This window comes from Coregonus lavaretus (assembly GCF_964263955.1).
Source record: "Coregonus lavaretus genome assembly, chromosome: 17".
Taxonomy (NCBI): domain Eukaryota; kingdom Metazoa; phylum Chordata; class Actinopteri; order Salmoniformes; family Salmonidae; genus Coregonus; species Coregonus lavaretus.
In genome coordinates, this window is record NC_140004.1 from 14,413,670 (window position 1) to 14,430,944 (window position 17,275).

At 43.5% G+C, this 17,275-nt stretch overlaps 1 pseudogene across 1 annotated transcript; it reads left to right on the forward strand.

Annotated features, from left to right (window-relative positions):
* Nucleotides 1–250: 250 nt before the first annotated feature.
* LOC311145035 (cilia- and flagella-associated protein 157-like) lies at nt 251–10,368 on the forward strand (annotated as a pseudogene). The gene is made up of 6 exons: nt 251–379; nt 2,370–2,640; nt 2,802–2,964; nt 3,960–4,200; nt 4,324–4,426; nt 10,355–10,368. The product of its transcript is annotated as a cilia- and flagella-associated protein 157-like (transcript).
* Nucleotides 10,369–17,275: the final 6,907 nt, after the last annotated feature.

Sequence of the window (17,275 nt, forward strand, 5' to 3'; positions counted from 1 at the left end):
CAGCAGGAGGCAGCATAGAGACCATGAGGGATGACTGCACTGAGAGATGACATATCAGCAGGAGGCAGCATAGAGACCATGAGGGATGACTGCACTGAGAGATGACATATCAGCAGGAGGCAGCATAGAGACCATGAGGGATGACTGCACTGAGAGATGACATATCAGCAGGAGGCAGCATAGAGACCATGAGGGATGACTGCACTGAGAGATGACATATCAGCAGGAGGCAGCATAGAGACCATGAGGGATGACTGCGCTGAGAGATGACATATCAGCAGGAGGCAGCATAGAGACCATGAGGGCATCTTCTTTGAGGAAGAGTATGTGCAAAAGATGGCGGAAGCGGACGCTGAAGTGGATTGTGAATCTAATGGCGGTAGAATCAAAGAGAATTTTAATATTGTCCAAAATAATGGAAAACAGAGCAAAGTAGTGTACAGTGCTGAGAATGTCCCTTTGTATGTTGTAGGAGTACGGTTTCTTAATGAGGAGTAGCTGATCGGATTACCAATCTTGAAGAATCCATTTGAGATATTCAAACTGGTGGAGAGCGTGCTGGGTAAAGTGAAGGCTGTGAGGATCACTAGAGGCGGGCTTGTTTTGATTTGTTGTACCTCTGCGGATCAAAAGGAACATGTGTTGCGTCTCACCCGATTTGATAAGTTTGACAAGTCGTGTGTGTCTCTTCGGAACCGGGCACCCCTCAAGGGGGTAATATCTGGCGTCTCGTGGGAAGTCGATGTTGAAGAGATTAAAAATATTCCTGGAGTGATTGATGCAGGTCGGATGAATTGTGTGGTGAATGATGAAAAAGTGAAGAGTATCTGCTCTTTGTTTTTTGATATGGAGTCTCTCCCTACTCAAGTGCAGTTGTCACCGTAAAGCTTTTGATCATGTTTCAAGTGTTTGCAGAAACTGAGATGTCCAAGTTGTGGAAAATATCATGTCATGTGTTTTAAAAGTGATGAAATTGTGACATGTTGCAATTGTGGTTGGAACCATGAAGCCACGTCTTTCGAATGCCCGACAAGGGTGAAAGAGAATGAGGTGGCCAAAGTCAGGGCTATCCAGAGCATATCATATGCAGCAGCTGTTAAAAGGGTTGAGGGTTTGAATGGTGCACTTGAAGAGTCCATGGTGGTGGATAGGCCTTCATTGCAGGCTGCAGGGGTTGCCTTTCACCAGCAGGACCCTGATATTTTAAAGGTTAAGAAGGTGGACTTTGTGGCCTTTATAGCTATGGAGATTAATGGCACTGCAAAGGTGGAGCAGTCCAGAAAATATATATTATTGTGGATGCGGCGGAGCGGTTCCTGGGACTGAAAGATTTCTCAGCGGAGGAGTTACATGGAATATTGTCACAAGCTGTACCACCCTATGAGGCCCTAGAGCCTGAGAAGGGAGATATGGAGAATTGAAAGATGGAAGAAGTGGGAGTTTTGTTTGGCTTTTGTCAATTTACTATTTTTATTTGGGTGGATTAAGTTAGTTTCCCTATCACCTATGGATTTTATTTGTACTTTTTTGTTTTTCAACCCGTCCAGTTGGTGGCGGCAAAACACCTTTTTGGGTTGTAGTCCGCGAAGATGAAGAAGAAGAAGAAGAAGAAGAAGAAGAAAGTCAATTATTGCATCCGAAAGTTTGGTAGTAGGAGTACAGACACAAAATGATGCTCATTGTCAACAGAGGGATGCTCATTGTCAACAGAGGGATCCTGACATGTTATGAAGGTGGACTTTGTAGCGTTTATTAATTTGGTTATCAACTGCGCAGCGCAAACGGAGAGGAAATCGGACAAAATAGGCATCATTGTGAGTGCGGTTGAGCGTTTTCTGGTACTTAGGGACTTTTCTGCAGAGGCATTACAAGGAATCCTGTCGATGAATGCTCCGTCCTCACAGGCACCTGAGCCTGTGTAGATGTGACTGAAGGAGTGGGATGGTGTTACATTTATTTTTGTATTATCTCTGCCGCCCCCCCTTCCCGCAATGGAATATATTATTTTTGTTTTGTTTCAATACCCCGTACAGTAGGTGGCGGCAATACACCAATAGGTGTAGTCTGCCATAAAGAACACGTCGAAGCTGGACCCCTCCCGAAGAAGAACGTCTGTTGTGGATGCCTAACTAGTTATTTGATAGCGCAATCGAATTTCATGGGGGAAAAGTTTCACGGCAAAAATGCCACCCTTTTTTAGGGGGGAATGAATGCATGAAAAGCGGAGATAAATCAACCCAAAAAATATTTGTTATTGATAAAATACTGCCCATTAGTACGAAATCAACCATAAAAATATAAAACTCTATCCTTTGAATTCCATGATTTGAATTCCCCCCTATTTAAATGGCATCCTATTTTCTTAACAGCTTTGCAGATATCAGCACAAATGTGATGAGTTGTAGGTGCAACACAAGGACTTCTCCTCTCAGTACTTTACTGTTGAGAAGGACATAGCGCTCTACCAGAAGTGCTTGCTGGCCCAGAAGGAGGATGAGCTCACAGACCTGTCAGAGCAACTGGTGGGACAGCATCAGGCCAAGGACGCTGAGAATGACTCCTTTGAGCTGCAGCTCAGTCAACTCCGCCAAGAGTTCCAGGAGAACAAGGACAAGCTCACCTTAGAGAACATGGTTCCTGGTAAGATAAAGAACCTCGATACCACAGCATCCCATCCACATGATCCACCACCAGGCTTTTATTTAAATCCAGCTCCAACATACCTGATCCTGTGGTTTGAATTCAAGAATATTATACGTTGATAATTTTATTTTATTACTCCTCTCTCCATCCCAATGCAGCGGGTAAGCTGGCAGCTCCGGAGGAGTCCCGTGTGCAGAAGGAGGAGCTGATGGCCCACCTGGAGAGCCTGGAGTAGCACTGAAGCAGAGACAGGAGCACCACACAGTCAACTACAGCCTAGAGAGGAAGGCCGTGCTGGACAACGACAGATCAATGCCATATGTACACTGAGTGTACAAAACATTAAGAACACCTGCTCTTTCCATCACAGACTGACCAGGTGAATCCAGGTGAAAGCCATGATACCTTATTGATGTCACTTGTTAAATCCACTTCAATCAGTGTAGATGAAGGGGAGGAGACAGGTTAAAGAAGGATTGTTAAGCCTTGAGACAATTGAGACATGGATTGTGTATGTGTGCCATTTAGAGGGTGAATGGGCAAGACAAAAAATGCCTTTGAATGGGGTATGGTATTAGGTGCCAGGCGAACCGGTTTGTGTCACGAACTGCGACGCTGCAGTTTTTTTCACACTCAACAGTTTCCCATGTGTATCAAGAATGGTCCACCACCCAAAGGATATCCAGCCAACTTGACACAACTGTGGGAAGCATTGGAGTCAACATGGGCCAGAATCCCTGTGGAACGCTTTCAACTCCTTGTAGTCAATGCCCCAACGAATTGAGGCTGTTCTGAGGGCAAAAGGGACGGAGGGGTGCAACTCAATATTAGGAAGGTGTTCGTAATAATTGGTATACTTTGTGTATATACCCTGTATTATTGGGTCACTGCTGCTCAAAACCTTCCTTCTCTCTGCATCTAAACAGATTTTCACTCCAAACATATTTTTGCCATAAAATCATTCATTGACAGAAAGGGAGGGGGTCCCATACAGCAGTAACTACAGTGGCAGCCTTTAAAAACAACATCAATATAAAAGTATGTTCCAACCAGGGACACTAACTCCTGCTCTCCTCCCTCACTGTGCCCTCTAGACTAGAGTTTCCCAAACTCTGTCCTGGGGCCCTCCCCTGGGTGCATGTTTAGTTTATTGCCCTAGCACTACACAGCTGATTCAAATAACCAAATCATCATCACGCTTTGATTATTTGAATCTGCTGTGTAGTGCTAGGGCAAAAACCAAAACGTGCACCCAGGGGGGGCCCAGGACCGAGTTTGGGAAACCCTGCTCTAGACTAAAGAAGGAGATGTAGCAGCACATGGCGGCGGTGGCAGCCGAGTTCCGGCACGTGTCGGACAGGAAGATGCCAGAGACGACCATGAGGGCCATCCATGAGAATGTGTCTGTGATCGCTCAGCCAGCTGTCGGACAAGAGCAAGCAGCTGCTCGAGGAGAACAAGGACCTGAAAGAGAGAGAGAAACGGATCAACAGAGAACTGGAGAACCTTGAGCCCCTGTTCAACAAGGTGACCCGCAAGAGCCTCGGCAACAAGAAGAGGTGTGTGTGTGTGAGAGAGAAAGTGCATGATTTCGGTGTATCGACACCTCCACATAATGACAGGGCCTGTTTGACCGCTGACTAGTTACCTTCCTCTCTTCTAATCTTCTCTCTTCATCAGGTTTTCCATCAGCTCACAAAGTGTAAGCAGAAGCAGGCTGAGCTGGAGGAGTATGCCAGGGCTCAGGAGGAACATCAACAACTGCAGAGATCCATGCCCGAAGGTTTGATGATTCCATTCAGAATTAAAATAGACTCCAGAGTTCAAATGTATTAAAAAAACCCGGAAATATCACATTTACATCAGTATTTAGACCCTTTACTCAGTACTTTGTTGAAGCACCTTTGGCAGCGATTACAGCCTCGAGTCTACTTGGGTATGACACTACAAGCTTGTCACACCTGTATTTGGGGAGTTTCTCCCATTCTTCTCTGCAGATCCCCTCAAGCTCTGTCAGTTGGATGGGGAGCGTCGCTGCACAGCTATTTTCAGGTCTCTCCAGAGATGTTTGATCGGGTTCAAGTCCGGGCTCTGGCAGGGCCACTCAAGGACATTCTGAGACTTGTCCCGAAGCCACTCCTGTGTTGTCTTGGCTGTGTGCTTAGGGTCATTGTCCTGTTGGAAGGTGAACCTTCGCCCCAGTCTGAGATCCTGAGCGCTCTGGAGCAGGTTTTCATCAAGGATCTCTCTGTACTTTGCTCCGTTCATCTTTCCCTCGATCCTGACTAGTCTCCCAGTCCCTGCCGCTGAAAGAAATCCCAACAGCATGATGTTGCCACCACCATGCTTCACCGTAGGGATGGTGCCAGGTTTCCTCCCGACATGACTCTTGGCATTAAGGCCAAAGATTTCAATCTTGGTTTCATCAGACTGAGAGTCCTTTAGGTGCCTTTTGGCAAACTTTTAATGAGGAGTCTGACTGGCCACTCTACCATAAAGGCCTGATTGGTGGAGTGCTGCAGAGATGGTTGTCCTTCTGGAAGGTTCTCCCATCTCCACAGAGGAACTCTGGAGCTCTGTCAGAGTGACCATCGGGTTCTTGGTCACCTCCCTGACCAAGGCCCTTCTCCCCCGATTACTCAGTTTGGCCGGGCGGCCAGCTCTAGGAAGAGTCTTGGTGGTTCCAAACTTCTTCCATTAAAGAATGATGGAGGCCACTGTGTTCTTGGGACCTTCAATGCTGCAGAATTATTTTCCCCATATCTGTGCCTCGACACAATCCTGTCTCGGAGCTCTACGGACAATTCCTTCAACCTCATGGCTTGATTTCTGCTCTGACATGCACTGTCAACTGTGGGACTTTATATAGACAGGTGTGTGCCTTTCCAAATCATGTCCAATCAATTGAATTTACCACAGGTGGACTCCAAGTTGTAGAAACATCTCAAGGATGATCAATGGAAACTCAATTTTGAGTCTCATAGCAAAGGGTCTGAATACTTATATAAATAAGGTATTTCTGTTCCTTATTTTAATAATTTGCTATTATTATGGGGTATTGTGTGTAGATTGCTGAGGGGAAAAAAGTATTTAATCCATTTTAGAATATGGCTGTAACGTAACAAAATGTGGAGAAAGTCAAGGGGTCCGAATACTTTCCGAAAGCACTGTACATGCTCCAGATCATCATGGCTTCTTGGTCCTCTTCTCAAGGCCACCACCCACCTGTCTCACTTCAAGACAGGAGTCCTAAGCCTTGTACCGCGTTGGACACCCAACTACAACCACATCCTGTCCAAGATCATCCGCCTTCAACTTCACAGGTGATTGAGCTGCATTTTATGCTGCTGTTTTCATGCTTGTCAAAAATATTCTTTTGATTAGTAAATGCAATAAATGTCCTCAGTGTATATTGTAGCTTAGTTACAGAGATACTGAATGGGTGATTTTTGTTGTATTATATTAAAGAGATCGGAAGTATAAAATAAAAAAAAAGTGGTGTATTTTGTAATGTACATTTTGGTTTAATAGATCAGATTTGTGTCAATGTCTTGTTAACCGTAGCCTCTCTGTTCGTCGGGAAACCCCCACCGCCCTGGGGCGGCAGGTAGCTTAGTGGTTAAGAGCGTTGTACCAGTAACCGAAAGGTCGCTGGTTCTAATCCCCGAGCCGACTAGGTGAAAAATCTGTCGATGTGCCCTTGAGCAAGGCACTTAACCCTAATTGCTCCTGTAAGTCGCTCTGGATAAGAGCGTCTGCTAAATGACCAATTTATTTTATATTTATTTAGAAGAGGACAAGTCCATCCAAACCCTCTGGTCCAGAGTGCCTGGCTCCTCTGCTGGGTGACCCTCCCAGAGGGAGCTTGTTTTCCCCCCACAGACCCTCCCCAACCAGGGGTAGCCCCGCTGAACCCATCCTCAGATAGGCAGGGCTAGGACTGGGCTTTAAACCCCTTTTTAATGTGACATTTTCAACAGAAAATAAATGGTGCTACATGGTTATGCAAAAAAATGTATGTGTTATTTTATGTTATGAGTTATTTAAAGACTGTAGCTGGGGGGGGCTTTAATTGGCTCATCGCGCTCTATCGACTCCTTGTGGCGGGCCGGACGCCTGCAGGCTGACTTCGGTCGTCAGTTGAACGGCGTTTCCTCCGACACATTGGTGCGGCTGGCTTCCGGATTAAGCGAGCGGGTGTTAAGAAGCGTGGTTTGGCGGGTCATGTTTTGGAGATCGCATGACTCAACCTTCGCCGCTCCCGAGCCCGTTGGGGAGTTGCAGCGATGAGACAAGATCATAATCACAAAATTGGGGAGAAAAGGGGGGTAAAAATAAAATAAAAATATAAATGTATACTCAAAAGATGAAGACATACTGTAACACAGCCATTGTCCACCTACTAAATCGAATATGTAGTTCATTAAGTAATAAACAGCCAGTGCTTGAGGAAAATACTTAAACATTACTGAACTTTATAAGGCTGACTTACTACAAGGTTCAATGGTTGTTGTGTGGACAGAATGTGGTCTGTTGTACAGAATATCTGCACATCTGTAAGTAAATAAATTGGTGTTTGACATAGTCAAGGTCTCTATAATACAAAGTCTATGAGGACATTTTTTAAGTGACACTACTGGACCCCAGATAATGTGAAACAGTGGTGCTTGTTTTCTGACAACAATGTTCACATCTTTATCATATCAAAGCTATGTGACTGGATGCATGTGAAGAAGGGAATGTGGATGGGGACATTTCTTCAATCTTTTTGTGAGCCGATTGCTAACCTTTTGTCACTACTAAACAGTTTTTCACTGTCATAATTCAAAGCTATTTTCTTGGTGCCTTTACCAATCAAACCTAGTTAAAAATATATCTCCCTAAAATGAATCAGTGTCTCATTTATAGGGGCATATCTTTTGATAGTCCATGAGAAGACATCAGACAGTAGCTCCTTTTTATTAATGTGATTCATCACTTTCCTCTCAGTGGTAATTCTCAGGTGAATGTACATGTCTTCTCAACCCCTGAAAATAGATGATTTATCTCTTTAAGTGGGCCATTGAGGTTTTGAGAATCCACTGTAGAGGTTTCTGTGCTGGATCCACTCGTTGTCCCTGCCCCGGCTATTAAAATGGATCCTGAAAAGTTAAACACATCGACACATTGTGCTGCTTGGAGCCGCCTAGATGCAACTAGAGCCTGAAGAAAAACAGATGGTTTGTCTGAGCTGGCCCATGTCCTGTTTTATTATTCACTTTCAACAGCAGACAGACGGACCCCTCGGCTTCTGCTAAAAGGCAGTCAGTCTGCATCTGAAATGGCACCCTATTCCCCATATGCACTATATTTGACCAGAGCCCTAGGGTGCAGGCCAAATGTAGTGCATTAAAAAGGGTATTGGGTGTCATTTCAGATTCACACAGCCATCAGAAGCTGTTATCTAACGTTTCAGTGTTTTCAAGTGATGCTGCCTTATTTTGGGAACAGATGGTTACCCACCATAGCATGGGCATCTATACTAAATGGATGAGTGCCATCTGAACTGCAGTCTAGTGAGACTAAGGCGTTGGCATAGCAATCAAGTACATGGTGATATATTATACAGTGCTCTCCATGCTTCAGTTATGTACGTGTTCAGTATTGATGATACTTGTATGATGCATGAGTTCAGTGCAGAAATTGATTGAATAGATCCGGTGTCTCTCATAGTCTTCACTCCTCAATAAAAAAATGCCAATGGTCAATGTGTTAGGTTAGAGCATGGTGCTTGTAGCATTAGGGTTGTGAGTTCAAATCTCTCATTGACCACTTATACTGAATATAGGCCTATGTGTCATTAACCAGCTTTTCATCCAACCATTTCATGTGGATGAATTACCTGATGCATGGAAAAAAAGTCACGACCGGTCTGATGGAAACAGGATATGCTGGTACAATTTTATAAATGCCGACAGACAATTTGTTTGTTTCGACATGGTGGGATCTTTTTGTGTCGGTAAAATGTATTATGCAAGAAATTGGGAAGATAAATGACAAGTATAAATGTAAACTAAAATGATTGACAACTGTTCAATAACTGCACTACTAAAGTGTTCTATATCCCTAAAATATACTTACTGACCTGGACACTTAACAACAGAAACACCATTTCCTGTAACAAGTAGCAAATTACGTCCTGTGCCCTAAGACAGAGAACATTTCTTTTGCAGACAGGTTACATTTTAGAAAGATCAAGTTTGTCAGCGTTCTTGCGCTGAGCCTGGCATGATGAGGGCGCATGATGAGGCCTCCATGACTAAACACTCTCCACTGGGGCACTGGTAGCAGGCACAGCCAACACTGTCATTGCTACCTTCTTGAGCCTCGGAAAGCCTTTCGCATGGATTCTCCAAAAATCCAAGCAATCAACTTCATTTTCATCAGAAGATAGTTGAATGTAGCGAATAATCTCTGCTCTGACAGATGACTTTATGTCTCCTTTCTTCTTGCTGATCTTGTTGCGGTAGCCAGAGAAGAGTCTGGAGGTTTTGGCAGGTGGTTGTTCTTCTTCTTCTCCACTACTGCTCTCCGTAACGGTGACTTTCCGTGCCTCAGTGAAAACAAGGTCTGAAAAAAAATCGTTCAATTATGTATAGAATCAAGAATATAACAGGATACATTATACATGAAAACAAATTATTATTATTTGAATGCAAGTGGCATAGAAAACGTTGCATGTTGCAATGCATTGTACCTACCAATCAGACTCTCCTTCAATTCAGCTTTATATTCATGTGGTATGAGGACATCATGATCAAGCCAGAACAGGCAGAAAGATGGGTCCAGCAGTGCAGCCATTATGTATACATTGTCACCAAATGGAAGTTTTGTTGCCTGTTCATCCGAGTGCTCCATTCTGACGTTCACAAACACCCCCTGGAATCGGCGTTTGAGGGACTGCTGCAGTGCTTTTACTAGACTGACTAGGTGACGACTTGTGCTCAGTATACTTTGCAGATGATAGTTGAGTGACAGTACACAAGGAAGGGCAGCACTGAGAGTCACCACTTTCTCCCCCTGAGTAAGGTCAGTGGCCTGGACAAAAGGGTCCAAAATGTCCACAAGCTCCAATAGCTGGCTCCATTCCCTTGGTGATAAGCAGAGCTCCTTGTGTCCTTGGGCCTCAAGTAGAGTATTGAGGCTTTGTTGATTCAGATTGGTGACTGCTTTAACAAGCCAGAGGATGGAATTCCATCTGGTAGACACAGCAGCAGGGATACTACGATTGGCTCCGAACTCAGCTTCAAATGCTTCTTTCAGACCACAGGTAGTATGTAGTAAGCTGCAAAGTTTAGTTACCTTAGCCATCACACTGTTTATGATTTTTGTTTCCTTTAGTCCATCTCTAATCACCAGTTGTAATGAATGGGCAAAGCACTGTAAGCGCTGTTGCCTGCAGTTGGTTTGGATAGCTTCAACATCAGCATTGTACTCTTCACCAAATTCTTCCCATAGGCTGGAGTTATCCACATCATCATCATCATCATCATCATCATCATCATGATCATTGCTTGCTTTGGGGAAACAAACTGTGAAGGCCTTTTTCATATTTGCAGTGTTATCACATATGATATAATCTAATTTATGTTTTATGCCAAAGTTATCACATATTACTTCAAATTGATCACTGATTCTTTCCCCAGTGTGTGACCCTGTGAATCTATCACAGCTCAACAGAACTGACTCCAGTCTGGGAGTTTTTTTTCTCTTCCATGGCCATGTAATGGGCCGTTACTCCCATGAAGCCCCTCATGGTCCTGTCAGTCCATATATCTACAGTGACAGACACTGATTCTGTCTTCTCTAGGGCGCTTTTGATTGTAGCCCTTTGTTCAGTGTTAAGTCATGCAGGCACCTGGTCGACGTGGGCCTACTTACTGGTCTATATTTGTCATCTACCACTGACATGAAATGCCTAAAGTGAGGGTTGTCCACTAAGGACATAGGCAGGTTGCAGGAAATGATCAGGTCTTGCAGTATATCCTCTGTAATGGCCTTCTGCCTGGGATGGCCCTGGCTGTACACATGGACACCTGTGGTGGTCAAGAATGAGTCAATGTTGCTCTGTCCTTCTGTCCCTGCGCTGGCCACCTTTTGCTTTGCAGAATTCAGTGAACCTGCAGATGAACAACATGATGGATAGTTGTTGCTGACTTGAGATGGAAATACAAGGACACAAACAAATATATATGGTCTATGGGATTTTTCAGCAGAAATGTCCAAGAAGTTGCATGCTTTGAACTCTCGTTTTATACTAAGTTACTTCCTAGGACCAGGCTACAACAGAAAGTATATTAAATCCCATAGTGATATGCATATCGCTGAGATGTAATTTAATAATCTCTGCTAACAAGTAGGCCTAGCTATCTGACAACCCACCTCTTAACCTTTTGAGAAATATTAGACCGTTTTCAGTTACTGAAAGATGACACACAAGAAAGCTAGCTATATCAAACTGGCATCTGCTAAACAGGCTATTATTAGTCTAACCACATTGTAACGTTGTTAGCTAGCTAGCCTAACTGACTTTTCGCGGTGAGTTTTCAAATGTCGGATGAAGTTAGATGTAGTTGCTCCAGCATCTTTAATGTTAATTACACAAGTTTTGCAAACAGCATTTCGTTTTTTGCCACTGGCATTATACTGCAGGTTCTTGTAACCAAATTTAATAATGAAAGCCTCACCACCTGATGACATTGTTGCTGATTACAATTGTTTAGCTGTAGTACTACAGTGACGTAAAAATGACGCAGACGTTCTAGAACGCTTTTCAGCCCTCTGTATTAAACTACTATTTCTGTGTTACAATGCTGCCTGTTCCATGTTATCTGACAGAATGCACAACAAAAACGTATCCCAGTACTGACTTGCATTGTTCACGAGTCTCTCATCTAGAGTCCAAGTCAAGTCTCAAGTCAATTGATCGTGAGTCTAAGTCAAGTTGCAAGTCATTTTCTTTGCGACTAAAGCGCGACTCGAGTCCGAGTCTCAGACTCGAGTTTCCATCTCTGGTCGGGGGTGACACACCATCTGCATTACCGTGCAGTCTCCCTGGCCTGTGGACAATATCATAGTCAAACTGATCCAGTTTCTCTTACCATCTAGCCAACTGTCCCTCAGGTTGTTTGAAGTTACTCAGCCACCTCAGTGAGCTGTGATCAGTTCTCAGTAGAAATGTCCTCCCCAGCAAAAAGTGTCTGAAATGTTTAAGAAACCCTACCACAGCAAGAAGCTCCTTTTTGGTAGTTGAATACTTCCTCTCCTATTTTGACAGTGCCCGACTGGCATATGCTACTACTCTCTCTCTACCCTAGTGTTTCTGGGAGAGGACTGCCACTATGCCTGTGTCATATGCGTCAGTATCCATTATGAAATCTAAATTTGGGTCCGGGAAAGCAATTATGGGGGATGTGGTAAGCTTTGACTTCACACGCTGCGTTCCACTCAAACATTTTCCCCTTATCTCTCAATCTGTACAAAGGCTCCGCCATAGCTGCAAAAACTGGTATAAACCTTGTGTAGTATGATGCCAGGCCTAAAAAGCTTATTGCTTCTGTCAGTGACTTGGGGCTAGGCCATGACCTGACTGTCTCTGTTTTTATGGGGTAAGTGGACACTCCCTCAGCCGAGATGCTGTGTCCCAGGTAGCTCACCTGCGACCTGAACAAATGGCACTTAGATGGCTTCACCTTAAGTCCTGCCTGCTCCAATCTGCTGAAAACCTTGTCTAAACGCTTCACCTGCTCTTGGAATGTACGACCAAACACTATGATGTCCTCTAAGTACACCAAACTTGTTGTCCACTGTAAATCTGTCAAAACCAGGTCCATGAGACGCTGGAAGCTGCTTGGAGCATTTGTCAACCCAAACCCCATGACCTGGAATTTCGAAAAGCCTCTTTGTCACAAAAGCAGTTTTGCAACAATCCTCGGGGTGCAGCTCGACTTGTCACTGGCTAAGTCTAAAGTGGAAACCACTGAGCACCGGCAAGCGAGTCCAAGGTCTTGTCGATCCTAGGAAGGGGATAAGCATCTTTAACAGTGTTCTCGTTTAACCTTCTGTAATCCGCACAGAACCTGCAGCAATACGGCATCCCATCTGGTTTGGGCTTAGTGGGACTATCATTTGTTTTTCAACAGGACAATGACCCAACACATCTCCAGGCTGTGTAAGGGCTATTTTACCAAGAAGGAGAGTGCTGCATCAGATGACCTGGCCTCCACAATCCCCCGACCTCAACCAAATTGAGATGGTTTGGGATGAGTTGGACCACAGAGTGAAGGAAAAGCAGCCAACAAGTTCTCAGCATATGTGGGAACTCCTTCAAGACTGTTGGAAAAGCATTCCAGGTGAAGCTGGTTTAGAGAATGCCAAGAATGTTCAAAGCTGTCATCAAGGCAAAGGGTGGCTATTTGAAGAATCTCAAATATAAAATATTTTTTAGTGAAAACACTTTTTGGGTTACTACATGATTCCATATGTGTTATTTCATAGTTTTGATGTCTTCACTACTATTCTACAATGTAGAAAATAGTAAAAATAAAGAAAAATCCTTGAATGAGTAGGTGTTCTAAAACTTTTGACCGGTAGTGTAGTTGAAGACGATGCTGCACTGTCCTTTTCCATGTAAGGACAGTTTTTTTTCATGTGCAATGTGCAACCACAGTGCCAGCAGGCCCTGCTCTTGGTCGACGTAGGTCGTCCTCTGTCGCTCCCGGGGACCTAGATCTCCCTCTCCCCTGGTCCGGTCTGTATCCTCCCGCAGCGTCTGCCGTTGCTACTGTATAAGACCCTGGAAACGCTCTGCTGCTTTGGTATGTCTCCCTCTGATGTGGCTGCCTCGCTGCAGTTAAATTCCCATGTCCCTAATAAAAAATTCAAATGCGTTTTCAACTCTGATGGTTTTCTCACTAGAAATGTTAGTTATATAGTAGCCAACAGCGTGCAGATACAGTACTGTATCTGTGCACTGTTGGCTAGAGCGCACATATAGCCTATAAGAGATTATGATGGACAAAAGAGCGAGATTAACTTTCATGCCAGAATCTTTTGAGGGGAAAGAAGGCGAATGGACTGTTTGGATTGAACAATTTGAGTTAACAGTACTGTATCTGCATGCTGTTGGCTACTATATAACTACATTTTTGTGTGAGAAAACCATCAGAGTTGAAAATGCATTTGAATTTTTTATTAGGTACATGGGAATTTAACTGCAAAATGTATTTGTATGTGCACAACATCATCACGCACAGCCTTTTATCTGTAACAAGTCAATTTGATGGAAACACATACAGTTGAAGTCGGAAGTTTACATACACTTAGGTTGGAGTCATTAAAACTTGTTTTTCAACCACTCCACAAATTTCTTGTTAACAAACTATAGTTTTGGCAAGTCGGTTAGGACATCTACTTTGTGCATGACACAAGTCATTTTTCCAACAATTGTTTACAGACAGATTATTTCACTTATAATTCACTGTATCACAATTCCAGTGGGTCAGAAGTTTACATACACTAAGTTGACTGTGCCTTTAAACAGCTTGGAAAATTCCAGAAAATGATGTCATGGCTTTAGAAGCTTCTGACATAATTTGAGTCAATTGGAGATGTACCTGTGGATGTATTTCAAGGTCTACCTTCAAACTCAGTGCCTCTTTGCTTGACATCATGGGAAAATCAAAAGAAATCAGCCAAGACCTCAGAAAAAGAATTGTAGACAATAGCACGCAAGTATAAACACCCTGGGACCACGCAGCCGTCATACCGCTCAGGAATGAGACGCGTTCTGTCTCCCAGAGATGAACATACTTTGGTGCGAAAAGTGCAAATCAATCCCAGAACAACAGCAAAGGACCTTGTGAAGATGCTGGAGGAAACAGGTACAAAAGTATCTATATCCACAGTAAAACAAGTCATATATCGACACAACCTGAAAGGCCGCTCAGCAAGGAAGAAGCCACTGCATCAAAACCGCCATAAAAAAGCCAGACTATGGTTTGAAACTGCACGTGGGGACAAAGATCGTAGTTTTTGGAGAAATTTCCTCTGGTCTGATGAAACAAACATAGAACTGTTTGGCAATAATGACCATCGTTATGTTTGGAGGAAAAAGGGGAAGACTTGCAAGCCGAAGAACACCATCCCAACCGTGAAGCACAGGGGTGGCAGCATCATGCTGTGGGGATGCTTTGCTGCAGGAGGGACTGGTGCACTTCACAAAATAGATGGCATCATGAGGAAGGAAAATTATGTGGATATATTGAAGCAACATCTCAAGACATCAGTCAGGAAGTTAAAGCTTGGTCGCAAATGGTTCTTCCAAATGTACAATGACCCCAAGCATACTTCCAAAGTTGTGGCAAAATGGCTTAAGGACAATAAAGTCAATGTATTGGAGTGGCCATCACAAAGCCCTAACCTCAATCCTATAGAAGATTTGTGGGCAGAACTGAAAAAGTGTGTGCGAGCAAGGAGGCCTACAAACCTGACTCAGTTACACCAACTCTGTCAGGAGGAATGTGCCAAAATTCACCCAACTTATTGTGGGAAGCTTGTGGAAGGCTACCCAAAACGTTTGACCCAAGTTAAACAATTTAAAGGCAATGCTACCAAATACTAATTGAGTGTATGTAAACTTCTGACCCACTGGGAATGTGATGAAAGAAATAAAAGCTGAAATGAATCATTCTCGCTACTATTATTCGGACATTTCACATTCTTAAAATAAAGTGGTGATCCTAACTGACCTAAGACAGGGTATTTTTACTAGGATTAAATGTCAGGAATTGTGAAAAACTGAGTTTAAATGTATTTGGCTAAGGTGTATGTAAACTTCCGACTTCAACTGTATCTGGTGAGAAAATGCGCATATTGTTTTTATGCAGATTGTAGAGTATTCACATTAAAATCTGTCGCCAATTGGATGGAAACCTAGCTACTGTCAATGTTGCCATTACTGTACTTTGCTTTTGATAAAAGTGTCCACAATGATATGATTATAATATTATTGTCAGCTGAACAGCAGTGATGTGTGCTAGCCATCCATCCTCTCTCCCTCCCTCCCTACAGTAGCTATAGTCAGTTCCTCTTGACCTTGAATGCCCATGAAACAGCAGAGACGTTGTGAACATGCAGCAGCTCATCAAATAGTTATACCCAGATCTAATTCAGGACTTCATGTGATTTTCCTTGGCTTCGGGGCCAGGGTCTGTCTCTCTGGGGTTGAGTGAAGTAAAAATAATCTGTATGACTGCCCCCCCGCTTGCTTCAGAGTAAACATTGGAATGTTTGAGGAGTGTCTTTTATTATAATTTTCAATAGTAGCCAGTTTAATCGTCTCCCAAGTTCCTGTAGAGTAAACAGGGATAAAATCTCCAATTCACATAAAAATCTGTTTTCATTTCTCAAGATTATTTGAGACATTGAGATGTCCTCAACTGACCGGGAACCGTGACATCATTCACACCCCCTCCCCCTTCTGTATCATACAGTGGGGAAAAAAGTATTTAGTCAGCCACCAATTGTGCAAGTTCTCCCACTTAAAAAGATGAGAGAGGCCTGTAATTTTCATCATAGGTACACATCAACTATAACAGACAAAATGAGGAAAAAAAATCCAGAAAATCACATTGTAGGATTTTTAATGAATTTATTTGCAAATTATGGTGGAAAATAAGTATTTGGTCAATAACAAAAGTTTCTCAATACTTTGTTATATACCCTTTGTTGGCAATGATACAGGTCAAACGTTTTCTGTAAGTCTTCACAGGGTTTTCACACACTGTTGCTGGTATTTTGGCCCATTCCTCCATGCAGATCTCCTCTAGAGCAGTGATGCTTTGGGGCTGTCGCTGGGCAACACAGACTTTCAACTCCCTCCAAAGATTTTCTATGGGGTTGAGATCTGGAGACTGGCTAGGCCACTCCAGGACCTTGAAATGCTTCTTACGAAGCCACTCCTTCGTTGCCCGGGCAGTGTGTTTGGGATCATTGTCATGCTGAAAGACCCAGCCACGTTTCATCTTCAATGCCCTTGCTGAAGGAAGGAGGTTTTCACTCAAAATCTCACGATACATGGCCCCATTCATTCTTTCCTTTACAAGGATCAGTCGTCCTCGTCCCTTTGCAGAAAAACAGCCCCAAAGCATGATGTTTCCACCCCCATGCTTCACAGTAGGTATGGTGTTCTTTGGATGCAACTCAGCATTATTTGTCCTCCAAACACGACGAGTTGAGTTTTTACCAAAAAGTTATATTTTGGTTTCATCTGACCATATGACATTCTCCCGATTTTCTTTTCTCAATTTGTCTGTCATAGTTGACGTGTACCTATGATGAAAATTACAGGCCTCTCTCATCTTTTTAAGTGGGAGAACTTGCACAATTGGTGGCTGACTAAATACTTTTTTCCCCCACTGTATATACAGTACATAACAGCTGTTAATTTTATATGTAATGTGATCATATGTGCTTGCTGGCCTGGTAGCATCCCCCGCCCTGTCATCGCTCCAGCAGAATCCACTGACTGCAATCCCCTGTTGATTTAGCAGAGTGCTCTGCTCTGATGCCTCTCTCTCTGTCCTGATCCCCT